This window comes from Amblyomma americanum, chromosome 8 (assembly GCF_052857255.1).
Source record: "Amblyomma americanum isolate KBUSLIRL-KWMA chromosome 8, ASM5285725v1, whole genome shotgun sequence".
NCBI lineage: Eukaryota > Metazoa > Arthropoda > Arachnida > Ixodida > Ixodidae > Amblyomma > Amblyomma americanum.
Genome location: NC_135504.1, coordinates 92,596,177 through 92,613,324, shown reverse-complemented (window position 1 = coordinate 92,613,324; position 17,148 = coordinate 92,596,177). Strand labels below are relative to the sequence as shown.

At 45.9% G+C, this 17,148-nt stretch overlaps 1 pseudogene; it reads left to right on the top strand.

Annotated features, from left to right (window-relative positions):
* Nucleotides 1-1,492: 1,492 nt before the first annotated feature.
* LOC144102611 (allatostatin-A receptor pseudogene) lies at nt 1,493-10,403 on the top strand (annotated as a pseudogene).
* The last annotated feature ends 6,745 nt before the right edge of the window (nt 10,404-17,148 follow it).

The window sequence follows — 17,148 nt, the reverse complement described above, 5'->3', positions numbered from 1 at the left end:
ATGTCGCCGAATCAGTCGGAAGGCTATTCCAGCCATGAACGGTCTGCAAGAAAAACGATAGCCGGAATGTTAGCATGGCCACGGTGTGGGTAAACAGCGTTCGGTTGGTTATGGCGGGAAATGCCACGAGCGCATGGAGAATCTTAATAGGTGCGGGAATTTTTTGCGAAAACTTTGACATTAGAAAATATGTGCTAGGTTACTAAACACGATGAGTGCAGTTAAATTTAATGGACATTTTAATCCTGATATTATGGAATTATAATGGTCAGATAAGATGAATCGGTCAGCACGATTCTGGACTGACTCAATGGTATTGACCAAGCTACTCTGATGGGGATCGCAAACGGAGTTAGCATTTACTCTTTATGGTCAGACGGTGGTAAAGCGAGACTGCTCTGAGCGTAGCCAAGCTTACTGTTCGCACAGTTATGTGGCAGCCATGGTCGCTAAAAGTTAGCTCGCGGGAATCATGCACGCGTACAATGATGCTTACAGATACATTGCATATTTGAAAAGACAGAAGCAACGAACAATGAATATGTTGGTATGCTTCTCCTCACAAAGCCTTTGTGCAAGGAAAAGTCGCTGTTTTTTGTCTGTTAACTGCAAACGATGACACTCAGTGGGAACGTCAAGTGAACACTGGATAAGCGTTAGTTTACGACATGTATCGTCTCAGACTCCTGGTGCGTACCCAGAGAACATTTTACGAAGCTTGTTTCAGTTTTTCAACAGTCGGATGGCCACCACGGTATCTGCTTGCTAACTTCATGCTAAGCGCTTAGTATTTTCAGGTTACTTTCATAAGCACTCTCGAGGTGACATCAGGTCTCCAGGGCCAACTTTATAAACAGGTAACAGAATGGTGCAACGTTTTTCTGTGAAAAGCTAATTTCAGCCACCAAGTTATCTCTTGGCATTTCAAATATCGAATCATTGATGTATCGAAATATTTTGTGATCCCCCAAGAGTTCGTCATATTCGCGTTCGACTGTGTTGTTTTGATTTTTTATTTTGCCCAATCGAAGCGATTGGTGTTCTGTTCGGCATTTGAATAATTCTTGTTTTCGTGTAATCGCAATGGCATTCCTGAACAAAGGACTTTTTAGCATACATTATCTCCCACTCTCCACGCGAGGGTTTGCGTTTTGCACACGTGCGCTGAACACTGCATTTTTATATTTGTATTTTACAGATCACGCTGCTCAGGTAACCCAAAGTGTTGCTGAGGACCATTAAAGTCTCACAGGCGCAGAACACTACCACCGGTACGGCTCTGATGGCAAGTTGCAACAGCTCCGGGGACCACTGCAAGACTTGGGGGGACTCCAGCACAACTGTGCTCAGCCAAGAGAACCAGATGGTGGATTACGACTACCGCGGCGGCACGGTGCTGGCAGTAGTTGTTTCTATGATTTTCGGTGCCGTTGTCATCGTAGGATCACTCGGTAACGCCCTCGTCTTCCTCGTCGTGCTTTCCAACCGTCGAATGCGTACCACCACCAATATCCTCATCGCGAACCTCGCCGTGGCCGACCTTCTGTTCATCCTCTTCTGCGTCCCTTTCACAGCGTGTTACTACACGCTCAGCTACTGGCCCTTCGGAGACGCTTGGTGCCGGATCGTTGAGTACCTTATCATCGTCTGCGCCTGCGCCAGCGTCTACACCTTGGTCCTCATGTCTGTGGACAGATTCCTTGCGGTCGTCTACCCTCTCTGGTACACGTCAATACGGACGCCGGCGAACGCCTTTGGATGCATACTACTGAAGTGGATCATCATATTCGTGGCCTGCGTTCCGGTGCTTGTTTCCTACGGCATGGTGATCTTCGATGACTTCCACTCCTCCTGCGAATTCCGTGCCGACTCTGGTTATAGCTTTGCCGCATTCGGTTTGTCTCTCTGCATGATGAACTTCGTGGTACCACTGTCTTTGATCTTTGTCTTATACGCACTTTTGCTGAAGAGACTGTGGCTGGGAAGAGCTCCCGGTGGTAGGGTGAGCGCCGAGAGTACCCGTGCAAAGAGGCGTGTCACAAGACTCGTCTTTGTGGTCGTGCTGGTCTTCGCTGTCTTCTGGTGCCCCGTGCACGTGGTGGCAGCCCTCAGAAGTGTCGGCCTGTACGGAAAACACATGGACGCTGCGCGCATCGCGGTGCAAATCGCGTCGCAAGTTCTCGCGTACGCAAACTCATGCGTGAACCCGTTTTTGTACGCGTTTCTCTCAGACAGCTTCCGGAAGGGCTTTTGTAAAGTGTTCTCCTGCTTCTGCAGGGCTTCCACTGATTTCTCCCCCGCCTGTAATGTACTCCGCGCAAGCTCACGAGCGCAGCACGACGTGAATGGCAAGAAGCATGTGAACGAAGAGAGAGTGCGGGAAATGAATTGAATTTCAGGAATTTCCTTCATGGGCGCTGCATGAAGAGAAATAGCGATTTTAAGGAGGTTAAACCAGCCGAGTGAAGGCCACAGATGTTCTCAGTATGATAACCAAGCGCAAAAGACGAGCAATTGTCGCGGATGATTTTTTAATACATAGTTTGCGAGAAAGTCTTGCTCGTGAATGAAAAGGCAAGGTACCCTGTGAATTGAAATCAACAGTGAAGAGTTACTGACAGTGGAAATAACTCTCAGAACTGTGAAATGACTCCGTTGCAGTCTCAAATTTTGTGTAGATTACGACTGCCACAGGATTTCAATAAATCTCCGCCTCGTAAATAACATCGCTCATCCCTCCAGGAACTGGACAGAAAGATTCAATGCAGTGGAAATAGGCAGGCTTGCCCTGCTCCTTATTTCCTATGGGGATATTTCGTAACTTTTCGTTATGCAGGTATTTATTTTCCTGTGCAAATGTTGACACTGCCTGCAAGGTCACCTTTAAATCAAAATAACATGCGACAGGGTGCATTCAGAGTGCGCATGCACAGAAATACGGCTCTCCATCGACATCAGATATAAATGTTGCACATGTTTTTCAATAAAGACAACACTGGTGCGGTCTTCTTTCGTACGTTCTTCCTACAAAGTCAGAGAAATGCTACTTTTCGGCACGGTAGCCATTCATATCAAGGAATGGTTTCATGCTGAGACGCCCTATTTCGGACATATGCAGCGCTGGACCGGAGTGTCGCTGAAAGGCCTTCAACACCTCTACGCCTATCACGGAGTCCATATCGAGCTCCACAAGGCAGGTGATCAGGTTTATCCTCGACGGATGTTAGAAGCCAGCGTGAAAAGTGCAGACGAAAAATTTATGATGTCCTAGCTGTGTTAGGGCAGGATATACGTAGCGAGAGCACGGCGACATCTGGTTCGGAAGAGTTAATGAACGAAAGGCGCGCATTCACTGAATGCGCCTTTATTCATGATAAAACCTTGAGCACCAAAAATGGCGGGCGTCACAGCATTTCAGGTCGTTAACTTTAACAAAAGGGGTTTGCGTAATCGTCGAATGCAACATCAATTACGGCATTTTTTAAATAAATGGGTGTGAGCGTGGCAGCCATCCAGGAAACCAAACTGTCCTCTGATGAGGAGTCTGAAGCTGCTGTAGAGCCCTTTTTGTCAGAATTCAATGTTCTCGTTAGTCACTCGAGAGGCTTATCAAGTGGGTGCATGCTATTCCTGGCCAGCACACTGGGGATTACTACCGTGCCCTATAGCACGGATGATGACGGTCGATTTATCTGCTAAGACCTCGCAACTTTGGGTGTATAGTGGCGAATTGTTTGGGTTTATGCCCCTGTAAAGCAGCGTGATGAAAGGCTATTTTTTCTGTCACTAGTCGACCATTTGTCCACGTATCGTAAAATTATGCTGCTGGGTGGTTTCAATTGTGTTTGTAGGGATGAAGACAGAGCAGTGTTAAGTACGCGATATGACCCTAGTGCCTCTTTACTTACTGATTTGGCATGCGAAAACAACCTGGTGGGTTTGGGCATAATAAGGGACATAGCATTCGTTTCACTCATTTTCAGTGCTCCTGTAGTGCTCTGCTTGACAGGATTTACGTTTCAGCAAACATGTAATTCAGCGTTTTTGGTGACTGGTTGCCGCCCATATTCTTCAGTGATCACTGCATGGTGTCTCTTCAGATAGGGAGGTACAGTCGGCGCATACTCCATCCTCGTTGGGAGCTGTGGAACCTGAATAGCTGCCTGCTCTCAGACGAAATCTTCAAACGTGCTGTATCTACTTGCTTGAAGGACACATGGTCACAAGGTGATCTCTCAGTTTTGCAAAATTAAACTTATTTAAACAAGATAAAAAAAAAACTGCTAATGAAGCCTCAGCAAGAATCGCGTTTTTGAAGAGACGTCACCTTCTAGAGCTCGGTCGTACTTTGGTTGAGCTAAATGAGTTAGAGAGGATTAGCCCAGGTGCCTTTGTAGAAGATATCGCTGCCTTAAAAACAGAGGTTAAGCAGTCTGAAACCGAAAGATACAAACGGGCCTTGATAAGATCTAGGGCCCATAGGTTTCTGGATGAGCAACCATCTCGTCGGGCCCTGAGTGACGAAAGGCAGGCTGCTCTAGCTAAAAAGATGTTGGAAATTCATTATAGTGGTTGCACACAGAGCTATGTCCTGGTACTATTGAGGATTTTTTTTTACTATTTTTGGAAGCTCCTTGGTGGTTGTGCGGGCACAAATGTGACATCAGATTACAGTCACTTATTGGAAGCCTTGCCCCACTTGACGAAGAGCAGCGTGCTGTAGTGGAGGGACCTATCACTTTGGGCGAAATTAAATCTGGCATTTCTGACCTGACGGCTCAGAAACCTCCTGGGCCAGATGTCATTACTAGCGAGTTCTATAATACATTTTCCACTTCCCTAGCGCCTCTATTGATGGAGGTTTTCCAGGCTTCTTACGATGACTGCAGAGGTGGCCTAGTCGTTTGAGCATCCGCCTCGGTTGCGGGTGGTGCGGGGTTCGATCCCCAGTGCCACGGGGTACCCACCGGTGAAACAATGAGTGCAAGCTCTTCCTTGCATGGTACTCGGCTTCTTTAGGTTGAAAAGCTTGAAAAATGGGTCTCTGACCCCTCCTTCTGTAATGAAAAGCTTCCTTGTGCCATGGAGCTTTATGGCCAGAGCTGCCGTTGCGCCATAAGAATTCATCATCACGATTGCGCTTCTTACGATGTTTATTTTTTGCCCCCCACTATATCTTCTGGGCATACTACATTATTTCCAGGAATCACAGATTCAAATCAGTTGAAAACAGTTGAGGGACATCGTCCAATTTCCTTTTGTAATGTAGATTACAAACATTTTGCAAAGGTTCATTTCAATCGTCTGCAGGTAGTTGTCGCTCACTTAATAGGCACGCATCAGGTCTGCATTATCAGAGGCCACATCCAAACCCATATTCATAATGCACGTTCAGTAGTGGAGACAGTATCAGATGAGATTGGATAAGTAGCTCCAACTCAGATTCACCTTGCGAATGCCTTTGATAAAATTCGTCACGATTACTTGTTTGCGGTCTTAGAGCATGCAAATATTGGAGATGTTTTGCTTAGGAGCACAAGACTGTGCTTTAAGCAGTCCTATACAAGCTAACCAAACCGATTCCATTGAAAGTATCTGTTCGGACAGGCTGTCCATTTTCGCCTGTGTTGTTTGCCCTAGTATCTGGAACCCCTTTACCTCAGTATTATTAACTGCACATCTATCTGTGCTTTCTCCCTGGCGCAGTGTGAAATTAAGATTTTAGCCTATGCAGATGTTGTCGCCCTCTTTTGCTCTGACAAATAGAGTGTGATTGAGGCATTGCATTTGAATGTACAGTTTTGCGAGGTATCAAGTGTGGCTCTTAATCTAGATGAATCCAAGGGGTTTTGGTTGGGGTATTGGGATACAACGGCAAGTAATTATGGTGCCATAAGCTGGGACTGCGGGACCCTTCACTACCTAGGGATTCCTCTTCACCAAATTCGCAACAGTGACGCCTTTCTTAGATTCTCAGATAGTCTCCATGAGGCGACAAACCCAGGCTTGGTTGGGTAGGGAGCTACCAGTGTTTGCTCGGGCTCAAGTCTGCAACATTTTTTAGTTGCAAAACTTGCCTATGTGGTGCAGGCTCTCCACTGTGCGAGGTAATGTTCAGGTAATGCAGGTAATGCACTGATTATTTGCCACGTTCCTATGGCGTTCCAATTGGAAACGCATGCGTCGCGATAACCTATTTCTTTCTACAGAGTCTCGTGGAATTGCCTTTGTTCACTTACTCGTGCATCAGCTTGTTTCGCCTTTCTTTTCAAATCGTCAAACCACCCTTTTTTATTAGCTGCGCTTATTAGGCGTCTCAGTGCTAATTTGCCTTTCCTGTTCGCACCGACGGGACGCACTCGCGAGGGGCCTTTATGGGGTTTCCTTAAGGAAGTTGCTGACACCTTCAATTTCCTCACTGTGCGCTTTTCTTTAGCCTACCTGTATAGCCTTTCCAAAAGGCAGCTGACTCAGGCACTTGCAGCGTATTTGTTCCCTGTACCGTTGTATGGGCAACCTTTTTTGGAGTTCCTTGACACCAGTGTTTTAAAACGTGTTGCGCGAATGTGCGTTTCTTCAGCCGCAAAAATATTCTTATTTAAACTGCACACATTTACGCTCCCTGTGAAGGAATGGCTTCATGCTAAGGAGATGCTTGCGCCATGGACGGTGAATTGCCGCCTGTGCAATACACCTGAGACAATTGACCATTGTTTTAGTCTGTGCATTGATGCTGTATTCTTCCGGGACATTTTACATCAAACAATTAAGAAAGACATTGTGAGAACACCCTACAGTATCCGTTTTTGGCTTGGGGAGAAAAACTGTGGTTGCCATATGATCTATTTATGTTGCTGGGACTATTTACTCCCTGGAAGAGCCTCATGATGCACCGCCACGCCGAATCACCACGGTCGTAGAAATCTTTGTTTCGGAAACAATGCGCTCTGGTGAGGGGAGTATATGCTGCCCTGCAAGAGCCGCCTAGCTGGCTCCCCTATCTGGATGCATGTGTGTACCACCCAGACTTTTGATGTTTTGGAAGGAGGGCTCATGCAGGGCTAAGGTGGCCTGGTGTTTTGTGGCGTAAGCGTGCTTAGACTTTTCTTTTCGGCACTATTTTCATGCAATAAAGAAAAAAAGTGCCATCGTGGCGGAGTGGTAGCGTCTCCGTCTCAAACGGCAAAGGCCCTGGTTCGATACCCAGCCTCGACACAGGGTTTTTTGCATTATTCAGTGAGTGTGCGGGGGTTTCGGTGGCTCCCGCCACCGACCACGTGATTGGTCACATGGCCGGCCACGTGGCGCGGAGCAGCTGCCGGCGGCGCGGCGCCGTGGCTGGTCACGTGGTTTGTCAAGTGGAGCGGTGCGACCACGGTGGGACCGCGAGCACTGCGAAACTGCGAATTCGTGGCCAAAGTAGCTTTCGCTACAATTTTTCCGTGTCTATTCAGGGCGCAGCGAAAGAGAAATAACATGGTAAAGAGCAACCTATTATGCTAAATGAATTCTAAACCGAGCGCTATTTTGAGGCCCTGTTTTTCGGGCATTGCTTAGGTAAAGATTTTCTTAAATTATGCAAATGAGCAACTCATTATGTGTTAAACCTCGAATGCCCAGAAATTGAAAGTGCCGCGTTAAAGTTACCATCTTCGAGGATACTTAAGGACTGATGATCCTAACATTGCGAGAATGTTAACTTAAATATTTTTTAAAGAAACGAAGGCAAGTTGTTTTTTTTTGTAATTATGATGGTTTCTTAATTTCTAAGGACTATAAAACTGAACGTAGAGCCTGCGTCTCACGAGTTAATAGAAAGCATTATACAAAACTACGGCATTACCTTTCTGTGCCGCATTACGAGCGCATAATGTTTAGGCTGCTTTGCGATTAGCATCACCTAGTGAATGCATTTCTCTTCTGAGCAAGCCTCCTGCATCTCTGACAGGTGACAATGACCTAACGTCGATAAATGCGTTATAAAACACAGTTTCAGCAATTCTGCGAACAATATGTATCGTCCTGTGAGCCGAAGTGAAAATTATTTGTATTTTTTGAACTCTACAAAATAAGTGATAAGCTGCGCTTTAATGGGTCAACTACAAAGTGGAGGCCCTTTAATAAGTGCTTCTTGTTTTCCGCGTATAGACGGTTAGTGATGCAGCCTGAGTTTTGTTAGGCTGTGGCACCATGCTGCAAGCAAGGAAACATAGTACAAAAGCCATACCAGAAGCATACCATGTCGCCCTAATGATTTCACGTTTTGTAAAAGGATATACCTGCAGAAGGTGTTTTTTCCAATGTCGACGTCTCAAAACCGTCAACGCGATTGCCTCGTTAATAATGAATGTATAGAACTGAGATTCAAAGCCCCAAAACGAAACAAGAATCCCATCGTTATCGGCATGTAAGCTGATACGCGTAATTTGTTAGGGGAATAAGCGTACTTTGCGTGTAGTGTGCCGTGCCTAGGGAGAATGCATGTTCTCCGATGGGAGCAGGAACAAGTTTTGTATTATAAAAATCCGAACATTTCAAAAAATCAAATTGTTCTTCCCTCTATCTACTACCTCCCTGCGTTAAAACTGAGGATTGAGGCGTGGAGATTGCTGTAGGTCAAGTCACACATGGTGGGTTCGCGGAGTGGCTGGGTACTCCCTTTAGTACACACCTGCCAACAGGCGCTGCACTGCACGCAACTAACGGGCACGATATATCCTCGCTACAATGATCAGAGGCCGTGCCTAGGGATATCATTACCGCGGTCAGGGAGCGATGATGATGGCGGATGGGAGCAGTAACCGAATTGATAACAAACCGAATTAATTGGAGATGAGGAGGGATCAAAATGTGAGCATGTGATATGACTGCCATACAGTAGACGCGGATAGAGAAGTGCATAAGGATAATGATTCCATAATTATTATTAACTCAGAAAAAGAATTGGGTAACCAGCGCAGGAGAAGAGCCACTGCCAGAAAGTCAGCCATATATATAGGGCGTTAAATCTTCGGAGGTAGTGGCCGCGCACGGGTGTTGCTTCTGTTTCTACTTCTTCCGCACCGATCAGGCTCAGGTGCAGTAGTATCTCGGGCACCAAATTAAGACGATAGCGCTTAAGAGCCCATGCCACAGAAAAGCCGGTGTCGGCGTCATTGACCACGAGGGAAAAATCTACAAAAAAGCCTCATTAAAGCAAGCTAGGGGAGTCACCTAGGTCACGTGACCTTGTGGCATCATTGCAACCTGCTCACCGGACTGTGAGCAGACTGTCCACAGGATTGCGAATAGACTACCCACCGTTATGGCCCATTTCTTTCGCCATTCAAAAACCGCGGGCTTGCAGAAAGTCACAGGTCAACGTCAATCACACACGAGACACTCCCTGCCCTTTCCTATTACGGCCATAGAAGGCAAGTGGCGCATCGCTTAATGACCGCTGCACCACTGCGCCAGGAGTGAGAGGAAGACTCCCAGGAATATATGAATCGAATGAATGACCAATTACGCTTATGTGCACATGAATCCATTGTCGCTATCGAAACAACTGCCATCTGTGAGCGCTGGATCTGAACCCCCGTACCGAAGGGAAAACCAGACTTGTAGCGCTCCAAATTCGCTTTTGGCCTAACTACTCAAATTGACCATCGTTTTTTTATTTGCTGGCAGACTGCGTTACTGCATTTTCTTCCACCCTTTCACGAGAACATAATGCTTTTTTCTAAGCCCCACCAACAACGCGTTCACCATCAGCACGCCCTAAAAGACAAGTCCTGGGTTACGTCAACCTCTAATCTCTCATGCTGGGAGACCAAACGTACTGCATGGCAGCATACGTCCCACCGCCAGACAAATCCGTAAGGGGCGTGATATACAACGGCTATTGAACGAGACGCCCGAAGAGATCATCAAGAGCTTCCTCGATTGTAACGCAGACATTCCCGTGGAGGCCTCCATCATGATCACCTTCGACGGAAGCCAGGTCCCCCGCTCGATACACTTCAGGGCAGGCCTCTTCAACTGCCCCTCCTTCTACTGCCGCGTCGAGACGTGTTAATTTTCGCAAGACGGGCCATCGCACTGATGTCTGTCCCAAACCTGAGACGCACCTATGCCGCGGATGCTGCGACAACCACCAACCCCCGCCCGAAGGCGAACAACGCAAATGCACGCCCAAATGCATCGTATGCAACGATTCCCATATGACGGGTGGGAACAACTGCAAACACCGCTTCGTCAAGCGCCAGAAACAGCCGCCTAAGAACGAACAAGACGCTGATTCCACCCCAGAACCGGGACAGCAGCTGCAAGTTCGCAAGTCCCGCTCCAAAGAACGCTCCAAACGCCGAAACGGCGCAAGTAGAGGAAGTCCCGCGAACGATCGACGTCCTGTCGGCAGCTAGGTTCATGTAGGGGTTCGAGGAGTGCCAGCCCAAGGAATGCCGACTGCAGCCGCTTCGACAGAAGGTGAAGCAGCAGCCGCTCCGGAAAACATTTGAGCTGGGCGGTCGTGGCCCCCAAAGCCACTTCTCAGGAAAAGGCTCTGTTAGGCAAAATACACTAGAGGAGGTCATCGTGTCCAGAAATAGCAGACTGTCAAAGCCGTCTCAAACCTACACCTATTCTAACCCCGAAACCTGCACATCAAGCACCAGTGCAGCAGACGCCTCCCCGCCAACCGCAGCCGTAAACAACGAGCTCTCCCGCAAAAGCGATTGAACTTGACGCGCCCACCAGCCTTAAATGCACCCCCCCCCCCCCGCCCGCTGAAGTGGAAGCAGGACAAAAACGCACCGCCGAAACCTGCCACGTGGAGGGACCGCAACGCAATGCCGAGTTCACCATAATGCACAAAGTCAACGCCAAGGTTACTGCCCCAGAAGCGATTATAACATCCGAATTCAAGACCGAGTTTTAGACTTCAGATTCGCACCGTTTGAGGCAAGATTTAGGCACAGACTAAACGAAGTCTTCCAACAATTCTCGGACCGCTTGACGGCAGTTGAAGCTCGTTTCCCACTCCCACTCATCCCAGACACTTCTCAGGCACTAACTGCCCTAGTCGGCCGTAACGTAAATATGGCTGTAAGGGCGCGGAATCTCAAATGTTGAATTTCTCGACTGTTGTATATGTACAAGCTTATTTCCTGAGAAACAGAGTTTCTGTCTTTGATTAACGTTAACGATTCCAGTTCATGCCCATCTATGCAAAAGAGCGAACGGGGCTCTTTCTCCAGTAGTCCTCCAGTATACACCCAGAAATCTTCCATCAGAACAGGCAGCATTACGTCTGACTTTGTGCTATGTACTGAACGTGACTGCTGCTCTGTGAGATGCTTTTTACGAGCATCTGGGCTGCTAGTACTCTTCAATTATGCGTGAGTGCCAAACACTTGAGGTGCCACTATGCTAGCTTAGCTTGGACCGACTGTTGAGAGGGAGGCCTGCAGGACAGCCCAAGCTTTAGAACTGGTGCAATTACAGCGACACAACGCTAGACTGACTGATGAGAAAGGATTCAACCAAAAGGACACTAAAATTATGCTCTGGCGATCACAGTCCAGTCACTGCACTTTGTAAATGCATTTAAATGCGGCACACAACGTCAGCGTTGCGCACATATAAGAACAATCTGCGCTGTGATACGTTTGTCCTTATTCACATAAAACCTTTTCTGGACTCGTTTGGAGCCTACCAAAAATTGGTTTCGTTTTACGGAGATTAACGTTCCAAAGTTGCTATGGATAATAAGGAATGACCTAATGGAGGGCTCCCGATAATTTCGACTACCTGGCGTTATTTAGCGTGCAGTGACATCGCACAGTACGCAGGCCTCTGGCATTCACCTCCATAGAATTGCGACCACTGCGGCTTGTATTGAACCTGCGGCTTTCGGGTCAGCAACTGAGCAGCGTAGCCACTGAGCCTAAGCGGTGGCTTCTCATTCATTTAGAGAATAAAGTAAAAGATTATCGCAGTAAGGCGTTGTGTTTCTATTTTGAGCATTTACATAAGAGTAAAAGTGGGTTCGAAACTTTTATTTGTTTTTAGCATGAAATGGCTTCGGAATTTAGCGAATTAAAACGTAGACATGAAAACGCTGATCACAAAATAAAGAAGAATAAAAAGAAGGCATTTCCTAAACATGATTACCATCAAAAGATTATCAGAGATTATGTTAAATCGCATGCCCAGATGTACAGCGGTATACCAACACCAACGTGTGTCTGCTGACTCCTTTAGCTCAGCTTGCTTGTGCTGTGTTGAGTTTAGTGACGCATAAGCAACTAAGGCTATCATGCGCCAAGCTCAAGGTATAAGAAATTGTTTTCTGTAGATTTTTACAAAGGTATAAAGATATGGCGGAGTAGAAAGCCTAAAGGTTATACCCTTCTGCCCAGTATTGAGAGAAAAACAAGACTCACAAATGGCCAATATTAAAGGTTTCAAAAGAGTCTGGGTAACCTCATCAGCCGTCCTTATTTGGGCAAGGACTGGAGGCCCGAAACCAATCAAAATAAACCCCAGCGCTTTTCTCAGGAATGAGAAAGTGGCTGAGGTCAATCAGGCAAAGTACTGGGTCGTGTTGTACATATTTTTTAAGAACACCAGCTTCTGCTAAAAATCTAAAAACGCAGGACATGTCCACAATTGCATTTTCACCTAAGAGCAGTGATGGATGAAAAGGGATGCATCGGTTATAAAATGGACAGAAGCACTTTTTCTGTAGCTTTTCCAGTTTCGAACATGAAATTAAATTGTGACTGACTGTAAGTTCATCTCCACATGCGCAAACTGGTTTGTCTTCTTTTGTTAGGAGAAAGTTGTGTGTAATGTGTGTGACCTATATGGAGACGGCAGATAGTGACTTCCTTGAAACGTTTCTGGTGCACACACGACTTCCATTCACCTAGAACTGGTTTTATTAAGGCAAGCTTGTTATTTACTTCGCTGTTCCAAGTGGACTGCCAATTTTTCCTTGCCTTACATTGCAGCAATTTCAGGCAATCTTTCTAGGGCGCATTTGCATTTTTATTTGCTTGCCACAAGCTTGAGCAGCGCACAAATCTGCTCTTTCGTTGCCTTTTATGCCGACATGACTTGGTACCCAGCAGAGTCTAATGTTTTGTCCTTCAGCTATGGCTGTTGTGATGTTGTGTATGAGGTCGCCGTGAAACGGAGTTATTGCATTTATAGAATGAAGGGCTGTGAGCTTACTTAGTGAGTCTGCGTAAATAATACTGTTGCCGAGGTTCTCATTTACTAATTCTTCTATGGCTACACAGATAGCGTAACATTCCGCAGTGAAGATGCAAGCACACTGTGGAAGTCTTACTATTTTATTCCAATTCCCCTGTACCACTGCACTTCCAACGTAAGCGTCTGTTTTTGAACCGTCTGTATAAAAAGGTGCGTAATTAGTTTACTTTTCTTCAAGGGTGAGGAATGCTTGTATTACATGTTCTTGGGGAATTTGTTTTTTACGGAAATGTGTAAGAGTGAGATTACCGATTTCCGGAAGGTTGTACCATGGCGGAAGTGGACCTCGCCTTGGAGCAATGCTTGGTAATATGTCTAGTACGCCGAGGTTCTGGCACATGTCTTTAAATCGTAAGAGCAGTGGACGGGTAGCTCGCGGTTTATTGTTAAAGAGTACTCTAGGTGGGCACTCTGTAGCGATGGGGTAACAAATATGTTTGTGCAGTGAGCGGATTTTCAGAATGTACGAGCATGTCAGCATGGCTCTTCTGTGGGTAAGTGACGGCTCTTTGGCTTCATCATAAAGACTGTTTATAGCTGACATCCTGTAAGCACCAGTTGGAAGGTGTAATTCTAAATTGTGCACTTGGTCGAGTCGTTTCAAGTACGATGGCCTTGCTGAACCATATACTATACTGCCATAGGCTAAGCAGGATCGTACCACAGAGCGGTAAATTTTTAGAAGGCTTGCCCTGTCAGAACCCGTGTTTATGTGAAAGGACTTTGAGTGTGCTCAGTGATCGGGAAGCTTTCTCTTTTAATGCATGAGGCAGGAAAGTGAGCTTTTTGTCAAATGTTATACCTAAAAATTTGTGTTAATTTTTTACGGGCACCTTAGATTCGTTCAAATGTAGGGTCGGATCTGCTTGTAATACTCGTTTGAGTGAGAAAATAATGGCTACGGTTTTCTGTGCAGAAAACCGGAAGCCATTTCTGTCTGCCCATGATGCCAGTTTGTTAATTGTTAATTGTGTTTGTCTTCCACATATTGATATGTTGAAGGATGTGCAAGCTATCTGGAGGTCCTCTACATAAAGTGAATACATAACAGACCTCGATATTATTTTGCTAAGAGAATTCATTTTTACAATAGAGTTTTTGCTTAAAAAACACCCTTGAGGTACTCCATTTTCTTGAATAAAATTCCTCGGGAAGGTCGAGCCTAATCGGACAATAAATGTACGGTTAGACAAAAAGTATTTAAGGGAGTTCAGCATTCTGGCACGGATGCCGAGCTCAGCTAAGTCCTGAAAAATCCCGAACCTCCATGTTGTATCATATGCTTTTTCTAAATCGAAAAAGACTGCAAGACAGTATTGCTTGTGGATGAAAGCTTCTCTGACTGTAGTTTAGAGACGGACTAGGTAATCTGTTGTGGAGCATCCTTTTTTAAAACCGCATTGATGGACATCTAGAAGTTCGCAGGATTGAAGGGCGAATGTTAATCTAATATTCAGGACACTTTCAAAGGATTTGGTGAGGCAACTGGTAAGGGCTATGGGTGTATAACTGCTAGGAGAGGTTGGAGGTTTGTTAGGTTTAAGAAACCGTAGAATAATAGCTTTTTTCCAAGCTTCAGGTATTCTCCCTGATATCCAAACTGTGGTAAAGAATCTAAAAGTGCTTCTACGGCAGGCTCGGAGAGATGGGCAAGCATTTCATAATGTATTTGGTCGGCTCCTGGAGCAGTTTTTTTCCGGCAGACAGTACTCTGTTTATTTCTTGGAGAGTAATTAAATTCTTGTATTGTTCTTTTTCACTTCCACTTAATGGAAGTCGTTGTTTTTCGGTTATATTTTTGTGTTTTATAAATGTCTGCGTATATTGCGATGAACTGGGAACTGCAGCGAAGTGTTCAGCCGAAGTGTCTGCATGTTCCCTTATGCTTGTTTCTGTGCCAGTTGTCAGAAGAGGAATTGTGAACGGTGAGAAGTTGTTGTATAATATTCGAACCTGCTCCCACAATTTTTTTATGTAAATTGACTGTTTATAGATGAAACATAACTCTGCCACGAAGCTTTCTCGGCAATGCGACGACTGTACCGAGATCTAGCTCTTGCCTTTTCAAAATTTACGAGATTTTAATGTGTCGGATACTTGAGAAATTTACCCCAAGCTCTACTTTGTTGTTTTTTTGCTTCCTTGCAGTCTTTCGTCCACCTCACTTTGTGGTTTTGTCGCACTACTCCAGAAGACTGCGGAATAGCTAATTATGCAGCCCTTTCGATACAAGCGAACTTTTCATTTATCTGATCGATGGTCAGGTTTTCTAAATCTATATTTTGTAAAGTGGCTTTTGCTCTAAAAAGATCCCAGTCTGCTAGATGCAGCTTCCAGCGTCGTGGCTTTGTGGGGATTATTTCTGGCGGAGATATTAAGCTGATTAGCATAGGGAGGTGATCGCTACCATATCGGTTGTCAATGATATCCCATTTAAAATCGTTAAAGACAGAAGTTGAAGTAAACGACAAATCTAAACACGTGATTTTCTCCGAGGTAGGGGAGCAGTATGTGGCCTTTTCCGCATTTTAAAGATATTACATTATTCGTAAGGATAACATATTCGATTATTTGGCTTCTAAAGTCACAGCGCAAGTTTGACAAAAATGAGAGCAACCGTTAAAATCCGCAACCTCTATATATGGTTGTGGAAGCTCATCGATGAGTTCTTGTACATCATGAACTGTTAATGTGAAATGTGGAGGATTATATACAGAACAGATAGTAATTGTTTTATAGCTAACGATACTGACCGCAACGGCTTCAAGTTTTGTTTTGATTTCTTGAGCAGGGACACCGCTACGAACGACAATCCCGACGCCTCCTGAGAGTATTTGCCTGCTCGCGATCGCGTCTAAAGGTTTTTTAGTGTTTCAAGATATTCATATGTTGTGGACCTAGATTGGTTTCTGAAGACATAATGCTACGGGCAATATTGATCCTGAAATATCTCTTATGTCTCTGTAATTCCTCAACAGGCCTCTACAGTTACACTGAACTAAAAAAGTCATGTTTATCTTTTGGGGTGGGAACGATATGGGGTTTACTTATGTTCTGGACCTGTTATGAGGGGTCTGTCTTTTTTTCTCTCTCGAGAGAGCTGTTCCGCCGCTGTAAAGCAGGCGGAGTGAGAGTTGTATCCATCACCTCACCAGAGGTGCTGGAGGACCGCAGAGAAGCCGCTGTTGTGTTAGTTTCAAGCCTCCCACGACCGTGAAAAGTCCTGCGGGATGCCGACCCATGATCCGGCGCTCCCTGCTTTGAGGTGGCAGAGCAGCCTTCGCTGTCCCTGCCTGGGGCGTTGGAGGGCCTTCCCATCGGCTCTGTGGAAGCGGCCTTGGCAGGTGCCGGAGTTCTGTTTTGCTACGCCCCCGCGCACCACACCAGCGAAGTCTGGTTTTGCTGTGAAAAAGAATGTGTTGGTAAGCGCAAAACGCCTCCTCACTTCTTTAAATGAAATGTTTTCTTTGGTCTTTATGGTGAATATTTCTTTTTCCTTTTTCCAGGACGGACATGCCCTGGAGTACGCAGCGTAGTCTCTTTCGCAGTTTGCGTAGCGCAGTGCTCCGTCACATTCCTCAGAATGGTGGTCCTTCGAAGCGCATTTCGCGCAGGTTTTGCTGCCGCGGCAAGTCTGTCAGCCGTGGCCAAAATTTTGACAATTGAAACATCGGCGGGGATTGGGCATATAATGTCTGAGGCAAAGTGCTGATGTTAAATGTGAGGGCCATGTGTTTGGTATCTATTTCTTTGTTATCCTTGCGGATTTTTATTTGTTGAACGTCAATTACATTCTGGCCGGTGAGCCCTTGAAGCATTTCGGCTGCTGTTAAATCGATGAAGTCACTTTTTGAGATAACGCCTAGGACTGTGATAAGGGATCGGTGT